Raw genomic sequence first — 15,409 nt, 5'->3', positions numbered from 1 at the left:
TCACCTCAAAAATTTAATATTTAATAAACTCAACTTTTGAGTTTAATAAATTAAATTATCAAATTTTATAAATTCAACTCCTTGAATTTATTCTCTCCAAATTTCATAAATTCAACTTCTTGAATTTACTATATCATAAATTCAACTCCTTGAATTTATTTTTCTCAAAATTTAATTATCATAAATTCAACTCCTTGAATTTACTATATCATAATATAAATTCAACTCCTTGAATTTATTCTCTCAACGGGAACAAACAATCCAGTACTTGTGTGACCCTCAATGGTTCAGGGATACAGCTAGCCGTGGGTTCACAACTCTTTGTGATTCAGGACATAATCCTTTATTCGGGCTTACCCTAGTTAGCCCCATTCTTTTCATCAACACCTTGATCAAGAATGTCAGAACTCATTTCTGATTGCACCCATCGGATCATGGTAAGAGCGTCTAGTAGCATCGCCCCATGATCCCCTAGGTATCACTGATAGTGCCTGCAAGAACCAGTCGATTATGATTAACGTACAGTACGGTCCCTTCATCTCATATATCCCGATCGAATCTGCAACCATTGGTTCATCGAGGGTTGCATATTAATTCGATAACTATGTGATAACTATAATAGTGGCATCGCGTGTACTATTTGAGAACTCCTTCTCTAATGTACATCTCATACTCTGGCCAGATATTCCATGCACTATTATTTCATTAGATCACATAGGATATCCACACCCGTAGGTGAGCGGTGAATCCCCGACTACAATGCACTGGCTCCTATATGTGTCGCAACTGTACCCAACCTCGCCACCTGATGACTCTCCTGGAGCCGGTAAACGAGTCAAAGCACAGCCCTAGCATATAGAGCCTCAGTGTTGTCCCGGGTCGTAAGGACTAATGGTGTACAATCATAACCACGGACTTATCCTCTCGATGAATGATAACCACTTGGAAAGTCCGAGGGAGGGTTGTTCGGTATAATCATCATATGACTACCCATCTGTATGTTTGGACATCTCTATGTCCTTACCAAGAAACGCAGTACACAACATCACAGATGCTAGTCTCAAGCTCAAGCGACCTTTATCCATGTTTTAGGCGGCTGAATCGACTAGGAACGAATTTAGAATATGCAGTGTTTACAAATGAGTTTCAACATCGAATTACGATTCATTTGTATTAAAGCATAATCAAGGACTTTATCTATGCTGCTTGCATGGGTATACAGATAAAGTATTACGAAACCATTAAAAAATAAATTATATTAAAATAAAGATTGTTTATTACACTTGAGTCAATAAATTCCCTAGCCAACCGTTGGCTTGCAGGGCATCTACTCTAACAATCTCCCACTTGCCCTAGAGCCAACTACCCTTAATCCCATTGCTTCGCGATGCTTTTCAAACAATGGTCCTGGCAAGGGCTTAGTAAGTGGATCGGCAACGTTATCTGCAGAGGGGACTCTTTCAACTTATATGTCTCCTCTTCCCACTATCTCCCGTATGACGTGGAACTTCCTCAGTATATGTTTGGATCGCTGATGAGACCTTGGTTTCTTTGCTTGTGCAACGGCACCAGTGCTGTCCCAGTACAACGGGACTGGATCAACTCAATTAGGAATAACGCCCAACTCTTGGACAGAATTCCTCATCCAAACTACCTCTTGGGCTGCATCAGATGCAGCAACGTATTCAGCTTCAGTGGTGGAATCCGCAACGGTGTCTTGCTTGAAACCTTTCCAAGAGACAACTGCACCATGAATACAAAGCCAGAGGTCGATTTCGAATCATCTACGTCGCATTAGAAGCTAGAATCAGTGTAGCCTTCCAATTTCAATTCTCCACCCCATAGACCATGAACAAGTTCTTAGTGCTTCTCAAGTACTTAAGAATATCTTTCACGGCCTTCCAATACATTGGACCAGGGTTCGCCTGATATCAGCTTGTAACACTCAAAGCATAAGTAACATCAAGACGTGTCGATATCATACCATACATGATACTACCAATAGCTGACGAATATGGAATACGTGTCATCATCTCTATCTCTTCATCAGTTTTGGGACACATAGCTTTAGATAGAGTAATACCATGACACATTGGTAAGTATATTCTCTTGGACTCTTCCATAGAGAATCGTTTAATAATGGTATCGATATAGGTGGCTTGGGTGAGTCCGAGTATCCTCTTTGATCTATCTCTATAGATTTGTATTCCCAATACGTAGGATGTTTCACCCATGTCTTTCATGGAGAATTTTACTTGCTAACCATACTTTAGTTGATTGTAGTAATCCTACATCATTCCCAATGAGCTGGATGTCATCAACATAAAGTACTAGGAATGTCACTACACTCCCACTAATTTTCTTGTACACACGGTTCCTCAGGATTCTTAGCAAAATCAAACCCTTTGATAGTGCTATCAAATCTGAGGTTCCAACTCCTTGACTCCTGCTTGAGACCATATATTGATCTCTGAAGTTTGCATACCTTATGCTCACTTCCTACTGATGTGTATCCCTCAGGTTGAGACATATAAATTTCCTTTTTGATGTCTCCATTGAGGAATGCAGTCTTTACATCCATTTGCCATATCTCATAGTCATACCATGATGCTATGGCTAGTAGTAATCTAATGGACTTAAACATAGCAATTGGTGAAAAATTTTCTTTTTTGGTCAACTCCTTGCCTTTGAGTATAACCTTTTGCAACCAGTCTTGCTTTGAAGGTCACTACCTTCCCATTCGCCCCAAGCTTTCTTTTGTAGATCCATTTGCACCCTATGGGAACGATTCCCTAAGGTTGATCCACCAATGTCCAGACTTGGTTTGAATACATAGGGTCCATTTCTGACTGCATGGCTACAAGCCATTTGGTTGTTGAATCAGTATCAGATATTGCTTCTTTGAAATTCATTGGATCACATCCAACACAAGACTCATCATGGCCCTGTTCATGAAGAAGCGTATATCTTGCAGGTGGTCTAATAACCCTATCAGACCTTCTAGGAGCTTGTACTTCAACTACTGGTTGTTGGGGATTAGGTTCAACTACTATAGTTGAGGGAGTATCTTGAATTTCTTCAAGTTCTATCATCTTGTCTTTTCTATCTAATAGAAAACCCCTTTTCCAAAAAGTAGCATTTCTTGAAACAAACACTTTTGCTTCATTGGGATGATAGAAATAATATCCAACAGAGTTCTTTGAATATCCTACAAAGTAGCACAAAGTGGATCTACTATCCAATTTGTCTCCCACTGTCTGCTTCACGTAAGCAGGACATCCCCATATTCTCTCGTAAGAATATTTGGGAGTTTTTTTTCATCCATATCTCATATGGTGTTTTATCCACTGCTTTAATATGAATAATATTCAACAACATTGCCTCGGTTTCAAGCGCAAAGTCCCAAAACAATGTAGGCAATTCAGTGAATCCCATCATCGATCGAACCATGTCAAACAAGGTTCGCTTACGACGTTCAGAAACACCATTCAATTGTGGTGTTGCTGGTGGAGTCCACTGTGAGAGAATCTCATTCTCTTTTAGATAACCCAAAAATCAGCAATTAAGTATTCTCCATCTCGATCAGATCGAAGTGCTTTAATACTTCTTTCTAGCTAATTTTCTACTTCAAATCTGAATTCTTTGAACTTTTCAAATGTTTCAGATTTGTGTTTCATAAACATACCCATACTTTGTGCTAACACTTAGCGAGCCACAAACGTCCGTGTGGATCAAATCCAGTAGACCATGTGCACGTTCCACGTTTCCATCGAATGGAGTCTTGGTCATTTTTCTTTTAGACAGGACTTACAAGCAGGTAGAGAATTTATGTCTGACAAGTCAAACATGCCTTCTCCCACTAGTTTGTGCATCCTTCTTTGAGAAATGTGACATAGTCTAGCGTGCCATATTTGTGTGGGATTTGGATCATCTAACATTCTTTTGTTTGTTGTTGAAATTATGTTTACTTGGACATTCACTTATCATTTCCAGAACATTTCTGGCGCATATAATTTCTTATGTCCGGACTTCTTGCAGTGAAATAAATATGTTCTAACTTATCGGGCTTTGTAGGCCTTTTAAGTGTCTTTCAGAGTTTGCTTCTTATTGGGATTGTTTTTCTTGTGAGGGGCAGAACATTTCTTTCCCTTACCTTGTGGGCCATTTTCTTCTGACGAGAGGGCCATAAGAAAAACAACAATTCCATGTTTTATGGTGATCTCATAAGTTATAAATGTATTGACTAGCTCTTCAAGGCTATCATCTATCTTATTCAAATTAAAGTTCACCATAACCCCGTCAAATGAGGAAGATAAAGACAACAAATTGATGTTATCTAGTAACTCATTAGGAATCACATATTCCATGCCCACCACATACTTAATAAGCTCAGTCACATGTACACAAAGCTCATGGGCCAAAGCCCAGTCTTGCATTCGTGTAGTCATGAGCTTTTAAAAGTGGTGTGCATCACTATACGAGTTTCATGCACCATGCAACTCTTGCACATGCATTCGAATGTCAGCAGCATTCAACATTTCCTCTAACTTTCCCTACAGTTCATTTGACACAGAAGCGAGCATGTTACACTTTAGCTTGCATACTATGGTCCTACCATCTTGCATGCTTTGTCAGTTCAACAAGACTGACATTAGTGTGTATGCTATTTTCTCTGAATTCAGAACAATTTTCCCAACCAGTCTTGAAAATTAGATTCGATTAGCTTGTTAATAAAAAATTGATTATGTGACGAAATCGAAAATATACTGATACGAAAACAGAATAATGGTTGCTGATTATTTTAAAATAATTTTAAGATATAAAATATGGATTTTATTTTATAAATCTCCCTCCCACTATTTTGACATTTCCACCACCCTCTGATGAAAAAAGGGAAATCACATTTCCTTAGTGGGCACGTAGAGTCCAATTAGCCAATTATAATCCCGAATAATATCAGCCAATTATAATTTCTAAAAGGTAGAATCCAATTGCATCCCTATGCAACCTCCGCGTGTTTTGCCTCACGTTTAATAAGGACCCAATAATATGACGCCGTTTATTTTCGCGTGTCAAACCAACCCATCAATGTTGAATTGTAGTAGACGGTCGCCATGAGTTCCCCCAATAATATGAGCCGAAATCATGGGAGTTCCACTCAATTCACATCATATGTCCGGTGGAAGTCACAGCTTTCCGGCGTACAGGCCTCCCCAATAATATGAGCCAGACACTGTCCGCGGGTAGCGATCAACATGCAACCACGGTTGATGGAAGGCAAGGAAAAATTAAACTCCTTTAATTTTTACTTTTTCGGTTTGATATAAATTTTGAATCTTATTCAAAATGAGGGATTTTAATTTTAAAAATTGTCTCATCATTTTAATTTAAAAATCGCGTGCCACGAGTTTGTATGTTTGCCGGATTCATGCAACTATATTATCTAATAATATACATACATGCATACTACTATATATCGCATATATCATAATATGACATTCAACAATAAATAAGGATGATCGATCGCCAACACTATTAGATCCATGTGAGCCAAACATGGATCCGGGTCCAAACCTAGGTGAATGCAGGGATGCAAATGCAACTTATTACAAAAGCTTCCAATATTTTACATGTCTTCATCTTGATCATCGGGCCCACCATCTTCCAGTCTTGATCTCCCACTATTTCTAATTATTACATTTGAATAGCCATGGCACATAAGGGATACATCTCATGGGGGTGGGAACGGGCCATAAACCAGGCCCACTTTAATAATATCAAATATTATAAAATTGAATAAAAACAGTAAAATATCCTAACATACACCTAACACATTGGTCAAGGCTCTCGATCATCCTTCATGCATTTAATATCAAATATTAACATCAATTTAATTAAACAATTTAATTAATTGATAAATCATATATCTAATAATTTTATCACTAACCACCACAATTATTAAAGAATTTAATAAATTAAATAAACTCTTTTATTTAATTTCCAATTGAATCAATAATAATTGATTTCTTATAAAACTCATTTTTACCATAAATAATTAAAATCATATTCTAATTATTTATTTTACAAGAAAATTATTAATTTTCCAAAAATTAATTTTCCAAAATAAAAAATTGAATCAATTTCAAAAATATCAATTTTCCCCATAATTTTGAAAAATCAGAAAATTGCACCCCGAGCCCAAACAATTCAAGCCCATCAATTTTGCACGCTTCCCGAGACGATCCCGGGTCGTCGCCCCCGCTGCCCGCCCGCTGCCCGAACGTTTCGGGCAGTGGCAGCAACCTGTGCGCGCAGGCGCGCACAGGTGCGCGCAACGCCGCGCGCAGCGTGCGGACGCTCCGCACGCTGCGCCGCGTTGTGCGCCGCGCGGGGCGGCGCACAGCGTGCGGACGTTCCGCACGCTGCGCCGCTCTGCGCGCGCACGCTGCGCGCGCGCGCTGCGCGTTCCTGCGCGCAGGGCGCTACGCGCTGCGCGCGCAGCCCTGCGCGGGGTCTGCCCGGAACAGTTCCGGGCAGATCGCGAAATTTTTTTTTTTTTTTTTTTTTGTTTTTCCGAAAAATTTAATTTTTATGGTGCATCAATATTTCTGAAAATTTTCTTGTGTGGTTAGAAACAAATTATTCAATATAATTTAAATCATACGATTCAGAAAACCTGGCTCTGATACCACTGTTGGATCCTGTTTTCTACACGCCCAAACGCAGCGGAAGATTTAAAATTTTTATTTTATTTTGAAAAACAAAATAATATTGCTTTAGGCGCTCGTATGATTTATCAAAACATTCATAGGGAGTTGAAAATTATACCTTTGGTGAATAAATCACTGGACACCAACCGATCCGGTATAACAGATCTGGCTCTTGATGAATCCCTACGATCTTTCTTCAAAAGACTCCTTTCTTTCCTTCAAATTAGGTCCACGACTAGAACGTTCGTTCCTCTTCTGATTTGCACTAGAAAAACTAGAAGAGATTTTGCGTATGAGAAGAAAAATTGAGAGACGGCTCAAAGGTTTTTCTCAAAGAAAAGGTGGCCAATTTTTTTCTTTTGGAGTTGAGATTCTCGTGAGTTTGGTGGTGGGTGGTGTAGGGTTTTACTTTCATGCATTATATATATAATTAAATTAAACCCTAATTACATAATTAACATTAACGGGCTTGATTTAATTAATTGGGCTAGTCCAACTAGTTTAATTAATTTAATCAAATCCATTAAAACTTTAATTATTTAATATGTTGGACTCGTACCCCTACAAGCCCATTAAACATATTATCCACCATATTTAATTTATTAATTAATCAACTCAACTTTTGAGCTTAATAAATTAAATACATTATAAATTCAACATTTGAATTTATTATTTAAATTATAAATTCAACTACTTGAATTTACATCACCTCAAAAATTTAATATTTAATAAACTCAACTTTTGAGTTTAATAAATTAAATTATCAAATTTTATAAATTCAACTCCTTGAATTTATTCTCTCCAAATTTCATAAATTCAACTTCTTGAATTTACTATATCATAAATTCAACTCCTTGAATTTATTTTTCTCAAAATTTAATTATCATAAATTCAACTCCTTGAATTTACTATATCATAATATAAATTCAACTCCTTGAATTTATTCTCTCAACGGGAACAAACAATCCAGTACTTGTGTGACCCTCAATGGTTCAGGGATACAGCTAGCCGTGGGTTCACAACTCTTTGTGATTCAGGACATAATCCTTTATTCGGGCTTACCCTAGTTAGCCCCATTCTTTTCATCAACACCTTGATCAAGAATGTCAGAACTCATTTCTGATTGCACCCATCGGATCATGGTAAGAGTGTCTAGTAGCATCGCCCCATGATCCCCTAGGTATCACTGATAGTGCCTGCAAGAACCAGTCGATTATGATTAACGTACAGTACGGTCCCTTCATCTCATATATCCCGATCGAATCTGCAACCATTGGTTCATCGAGGGTTGCATATTAATTCGATACCTATGTGATAACTATAATAGTGGCATCGCGTGTACTATTTGAGAACTCCTTCTCTAATGTACATCTCATACTCTGGCCAGATATTCCATGCACTATTATTTCATTAGATCACATAGGATATCCACACCCGTAGGTGAGCGGTGAATCCCCGACTACAATGCACTGGCTCCTATATGTGTCGCAACTGTACCCAACCTCGCCACCTGATGACTCTCCTGGAGCCGGTAAACGAGTCAAAGCACAGCCCTAGCATATAGAGCCTCAGTGTTGTCCCGGGTCGTAAGGACTAATGGTGTACAATCATAACCACGGACTTATCCTCTCGATGAATGATAACCACTTGGAAAGTCCGAGGGAGGGTTGTTCGGTATAATCATCATATGACTACCCATCTGTATGTTTGGACATCTCTATGTCCTTACCAAGAAACGCAGTACACAACATCACAGATGCTAGTCTCAAGCTCAAGCGACCTTTATCCATGTTTTAGGCGGCTGAATCGACTAGGAACGAATTTAGAATATGCAGTGTTTACAAATGAGTTTCAACATCGAATTACGATTCATTTGTATTAAAGCATAATCAAGGACTTTATCTATGCTGCTTGCATGGGTATACAGATAAAGTATTACGAAACCATTAAAAAATAAATTATATTAAAATAAAGATTGTTTATTACACTTGAGTCAATAAATTCCCTAGCCAACCGTTGGCTTGCAGGGCATCTACTCTAACATATTGATGCTTTAATTAACCACCACCACAATTATTGTGGTGTCAATTCGGGTATATTCGGGTCGGGTTGAAGCAAGGGCAATAAAAAATTTTCCGAACCCCAACCTCAACCCACCCTAAAACTTTAAACCCCAACCTGAATCTGACCCAACCTGACCTACCTGAATAACCCAATATGCTTTTTTAATAGGCAATATTATTCTTTTATTATTTAATGATAATAATAATTTAATTTAAACACAAGAACAAAACCTCGCCTAAATATGATAATTATGCTACATAGATTTAAATATTTGAATTTAAGAGTTTATTGCCTAAACTATTAATATCTCGACACAAGAATTAAATGTTTAGAAATTCAATTTCACAGAATAAATATTAAATGATGAAATTTTAATTAAAAAAAATCTTCATCTCACACCCTCAACCCGAGGCGTATCATGACATCGGCGTTATTCCCAAATTATATATTCGAAAATAACAAGCCACAAAAATATAGATTTTCGAAACAGAACGAGTCTATTCATTCATGAAAAAATAGAAATTACATTGTTTGATACAAATTTAACTATTATTTTACATCGGCAAAAATATAAAACAATATATATAACAAAAAAAAAATGAATTGTCTAACAAACAAAATAGATTAATATAATAAAAACTGATATACTGAATTATTCAAATCTCTTTCACCATTCCCGGAACTTGATTTGCTCATCTTCCTCGACCACCTCTTCATTCTTATCTGAGAGTGGATGAGTGTGATATAATCATCACTCAGTAAACGAGAGAATTATCCGAGTATTTAAAATCATTTTTGCAATGAAAATCACAATATAATAATAATAATAATAATAATAACACACACACACACACATATATATATTCTTATTTTCAAAAGTAAACATGTATCAAACTTGTGCATTGAATAAATTATGAAGTTTCATGAGTAATTGATATTAATTTTCTATATTTTAATTCTCTAAGGGGTAAGACAAGAATCAATAATCAAATATGTTCAGAATATATATTTCTACAATTTGTTCATAAACTTGGGTGCTTCAGATATACAGATTTCAAGAATCACATTTTAAACATATAATATATGTGTTGGTCGGGTTTAAATCAGAATATACGAGTTAAAACAGAAAGCTCACTAATTATAATTTACGTAAACAGAAAGCTAACACATTCACTATTGAAATGCTGCTAAAAAATTAGGCTTTTCTTAATCGAAATTTTTAAAATGATTTGTTGCAGATTTTGTGTAATACTAACTTAGAAATTCAAATGTTATTTATAGGAAAAAATATGAGTGGTAGTCCTATTTATTGCCATTATCAATCATAATTTCGAATTAATTCTTCAATTACAAGTTTGAAACAATATCTGACTGTTAGGATAATTTGCTGAAATGGTTTGTTGAATTCACTGGGCTGGTGAATTTTGCTATGCTGAAATTTATCATAATAGAATTTGGTTTGATGAAGTTTGCCGTTGAAATTTAGGTTCTCACACTTCAAGCATCATAAAGTAACTTCCAAATTTCAAGTTCCGTTTATCCATAGTTTTATATCTTGTTATACGAGTCAATCCTTGGTAGAAATCGAAAACTGAAGAGAAGTGGACTCAAAAGTGGAAAATGAAAATGTGAATTTTTCTTACAAAAATAGGGTTAGTCGTAGCCCTAATAATATATATATATATATATATATATATATATATATATTATATATATATATATATATGTGTGTGTGTGTGTGTAATGAGTTCGAGTTGATGAGTGACATGATTCTTAATTAGGGTCAAGTACCCAAACTAATTTTTTTCAGATATGATTTCGGGTCCAATTCGATCTAATGTGAACCCTAAACCCTTAACCGTACTCAATTTTATTTTTTTATGTCAATAATTTCTTACATCCCTGACACTTATTACTTCTAACAGACAATCACTACCCTTCAGATATTTTGTTGTTGCTCTAATAATAATAATAATTATTATTACTCTTAAAATCCGTGGTTTTTTTTAAAAAAATTAACACAAAAAAAAAAATTCTACGTGATAACAAATTTATTCGTATAACTAGTATAATATTTATTTTTATATATATCAAAATCTCAGTACTCAATAAATTTTCACACCAAAGTTCATTATGCCAAAAATTAATATATTTTCATACCTAAAGGTAGCATATCATTTTTTTCTAAGAACCCGACTCTAGTTATATTAACATGTGGGCCGTCAAATTACCCCGTGAGTATTACCTATGAGTAGGTGTCTTGTGAGACGGTGTCAAAAATCTTTGAGACGGGTCAATTCTATCGATATTTACAATAAAAAGTAATACTCTTAGCATAAAAAGTAATATTTTTTCATGGATGACCCAAATAAAAATTCTGTCTCACAAAATACGATCTGTGAGACCGTCTCACATAAGTTTTTGTCATTACTTGTAACTCGTAGTTTTTCACTGTTACTCTAAATCATAATACATCAATGTAGTGATCACCTTCTCTTACGTAATTATCTTTTAGTGAGTAAAAATAAATTTTACCTTGCAAAATATTTAATATGTATTAAGATTTATATTAACCATAATTATTATAACAATATGGGTAATTATTTAAAAAAAACTATAAGTATTAATATATAAAAAAATTAACGAAAATTCAGGCAATTTACTCATAGAGACTTGGACTAGACAATCTGGGTGATGGTATCGCAAGCAGAGGTATTTTCTTCCTCAAAACAAGCCCATTCTGCTCAGATAAATCCATCTTTTCTCCTTGAGCCAATTTCCAGTCAAAAAAATGCACCAATGTAGCCACCTAGTACATAAACATCCTCTCAGCCATGGCTGTTCCTGCATGCGCAAATTCTTCGTCCCGATCCTAACGGAAATTATCTAAAATCATTCCCACTATAACCCAATTTCCCATCCAGAAATCTCTATGGCCGAAACTCCAATGGATTTTCCCATGTCGAAGGATCCCGATGTATCGCTCACGCATTGAAGAACACTAGAGCGCCTTTCGATATTTCGTACCCTGCTACATTGGACGTTGAATTCGGACAGTGGGGGGCTAAGAGAGGGAGCGCTGCTGGATGGAGACGTAGGGTTTCTTTCATCGGCGCACAAGTAAGGAAGGTCTTGAATGGTTGTTTCTTGGAGTATGGAGTGTTTGTCTGCTACTGTCTCAATTTCTTGTTGGACTTTTGTAGTATGTGAGGTTTGTTCATCATCTTGGCTAGAGCGAACTCGACTGTGTTGGTAACTGAATCTGTTCCTCCTGTTAGCATGTCCTATATGTTTCAGCAGGAGTTCTCGTAAGCTTGTTTGGTGGGATGATCGAAGGATGTTGATGGTGTAATATTATCAGTAATAAAAATTTAAACATATAATATGGTACTAGTTCTTAAATTTAAAATCTTGATTAAAAAGATACCATCAACAAAGCCTTGAGAAGACGTGTCATAGTAAAAGCCTCTTTCCCATTTTTCTCATCTTTTAACTTCAACAAAACATGCATGCAGAAAATCCTGGCTCCCTTCCCCAACATCCTCTCCTCGTTCAAATTCAACCGTTACTCAATTATATCAACAAATATCTTATCGAATCCGCGCGCCAACACTTTCATTCTTTTAGGTATTCCTTGTATATCAAATATCGCCAATTCAGGATAAAAATCTGATATATTTAACGTACCCCACAATCCTATCATCTGGATAATTAACTTCCCTAAACTCCACCCCTGCTTCGCTTCACCCTCGGATTGTCTCCCACCCCACAACATGCTTGTAAGAATATTCAGAACAGTCATGAAAATTTGCTCTCCCGCATCAACCTGCAATTCGGCTTGCCTGTGCAGTCGTGCAGATACTTAACCATCAACCTCACCTCTCTACGCCTCAAGGCATATACAGAATCCTAACTATTCTACTATGCATTTTGTGAGCGGCTAGTACTTGCAGCATTCGCCAGTCGAGTCCATAAGGGGACCATGATATGTTTGATCCACCACAGGATGTTTCACTAGCGGCAACATGCATGTCCCGGTAAGCAAACGTAGCATCATAAAGATTGAGTATTTCTTTTGCTAAATCAGGAGAGCTTCTCGTGAAGCCAAAATTTTCGACCTAGTTCTTGCAAGTTGAGTGAAGCATGTGTTTAGCTAGGAGTTTAGTGACAGAAGGTTTCCCACAATGGGGAAGCCTTTGGGATCGGGGGTAAGAAATGTAACATAGCAGCTAACACGGCTAAGGTGTCGAGCATTAGTCTAGCTTCACTGATATGTTGAAATGTATTAAAGATTTAAACGTGAAATGGGATTTGTTATTGAGAATTAATGAATCAATAATCTTAGCTAGTTTATATATCCTGGTGGCGCCTAATTCAGTATGCAACAAACTTATAATTATGTTTATTTTTAAAAAAATAAACATAAAATATCTATATAAGGCTTTCGATCGGGTGAAACATTGACCAGAATACTGGAGAATACGTAAGAGTTGCGTGTGGTTAGGGATAGTCCAATCGTTCTTGTCCACCCAGTTTTGACTTGGACTAACGGGTTTGTTTCAAACATATACAGTACGCAAGGCGGACCCGAGAATTAGAAGTGGGGATTAGCCAATTTCATGGGGCCGGGTTCGGCAACAAAACCCTGAGCTCACCACATGTTTTGTTATCTTTTTTCTTTTCTTTGCAACGTTTGTTATTTTCTCGCCTGGCGCTGCCAAGATACTGATGTATTCAGTTTTATATCCACAATTCCGATAAAAAAAGACTAAAATTAGCAAACATTGAAAGATACATAACATGACTAAAATCGACAATATAAAATGACAAAATCACAAATAGATAAATATATAAGACAATACAATTTTCCCTAATTGTTCTTTATATTTTAAAGTTTTTATTGTTTTTTTTTTTAAAAAAAATTGCCATAAATTTTTTCAATGCCGAGCTAAAACTGGCAGTGAAATGTAATCTATACTATCTTATTAAATTTAAGATCCGGTCTAGATGTACAAAGATCGCTAGATTGAGAGATTAAAATAAAAATGCAATTTTAATTTTCGAGAAAAAATTAAATTAGTAGATTCATTTTATGTAAAAAAAAAAACAAGAAGGACATTCTAATCCAGGTGTACGAATTGTTCACTCATCAAAATTGAAATGTGAGTACCTAGCCAATATTAGGAAAATTCGACCCTGCACTGTCTGCAGGGGCAGGGTTCCCCCCCTCCCATGAAATGATCTGGACCATTGATTGGGTGTGGGGGCACTGCCCCCACACCCAGCGTCGATCAAACCCCAATATTATGAATGATGGCAGACAACTGGTTGCATTGGGTACTGCTGTATATATTATGTTCTAATTGTGTTTTAGAAGATAAAAATCTGTGAGACTATTATATATAATACACTCTCAAAAATTAAATATTTTTTTTTTCAAGTTTAAAAATATTTTTACAGGATAATATTATGTCAAAAATATTTAATATCTATTTGTTAAAATTGATATTGATGTTTCAAATAATACTTAAGGCGTCGAAAGTTCAAGTTGCATTTGTTCGTTATTTAATTATGTAACTTATCTAAGCAGTTGACTTCATCTCCCCAAACCCACGATGAAATAACCTCAAAATTTTAGTCATCGAAATAATTTTTATAAATTAAATAATATTGGCAAAAACCTGTGTGAGATAGTCTCACGGATCGTATTTTGTGAGACAGATCTCTTATCTGAGTCATCCATGAAAAAATATTACGTTTTGTTGTGAATATCGGTAGGATTGGCTCGTCTCACAGGTAAAAATTCGCGAGACCTCATAAGAGACATGCTTTTAAATATTTGTGAAATAACTATATTGTACCCCTTTAACATTTCAACTTGTATTTAGATTGTTCTCTCAAATTTCACTCAGACATCTTATAATTTTGAAATTATCTCTATTTTAATTTAAATCAAATGAATTATAAAAAATAATTTTACAAACACACAACACGTGTACAATATGAAAATTATACTTGACCGGCCTTCACAACTAAACAAACCGCAAAGTTCCACGGTAGCAATTTATTATATTTAAATAAAGTAAACTAAAAATAATAACCTATATAATTATTTTACATTTACAAATTTAATATCGGAACATCGTATTTATTATTTAGGGGTGTATTTATTTTATATTTTTAAAAACTTTTAATTATTTTTTTAAATGATAAATTTTTATGAAATTGATAGATTTTTATTTGGGGATCTTGTCACAAACTCCCTATTTCCATTCTCAACCTCCTCTTTACTCCCTACCCCATTAAAACTTTGTTTCAACTCCCCATATCCCTCAAATTTCCAAGTTTGCCCTTATATCTTTATTTTAAATAATTGATTTCTTTTTGTAGTAAAAGGCCATCATGCTTCCGTAAAATAAATTGAATCTTTTACCTTTTTGACTAGAGTACCACCGGGTTATATCCACCGTTTTTTACGAACTGCTCCTCACAGTCCAACCACACGATCGCAACCGATGGTTACTAAGCAGATTCCTTCAGCAATACTTAGCACAGCTCTAATTCGTTTCCTACCTTAGAGCGTACAGCAAAAGATCGAATTTTTGAAAATAATACATGATAGGGGCTAAGAGCAA

General features: G+C 35.7%; 1 pseudogene; it reads right to left on the bottom strand.

Moving 5' to 3' along the window:
* Positions 1-11,433: 11,433 nt before the first annotated feature.
* On the bottom strand, positions 11,434-13,434 carry LOC140826849 (flavonoid 3'-monooxygenase-like; annotated as a pseudogene).
* Between the last annotated feature and the right edge of the window lie 1,975 nt (positions 13,435-15,409).

The sequence above is a fragment of the Primulina eburnea genome, chromosome 3, assembly GCF_022965805.1.
Source record: "Primulina eburnea isolate SZY01 chromosome 3, ASM2296580v1, whole genome shotgun sequence".
Lineage (NCBI taxonomy): Eukaryota > Viridiplantae > Streptophyta > Magnoliopsida > Lamiales > Gesneriaceae > Primulina > Primulina eburnea.
This window is presented reverse-complemented; position numbering and strand designations above follow the sequence as displayed.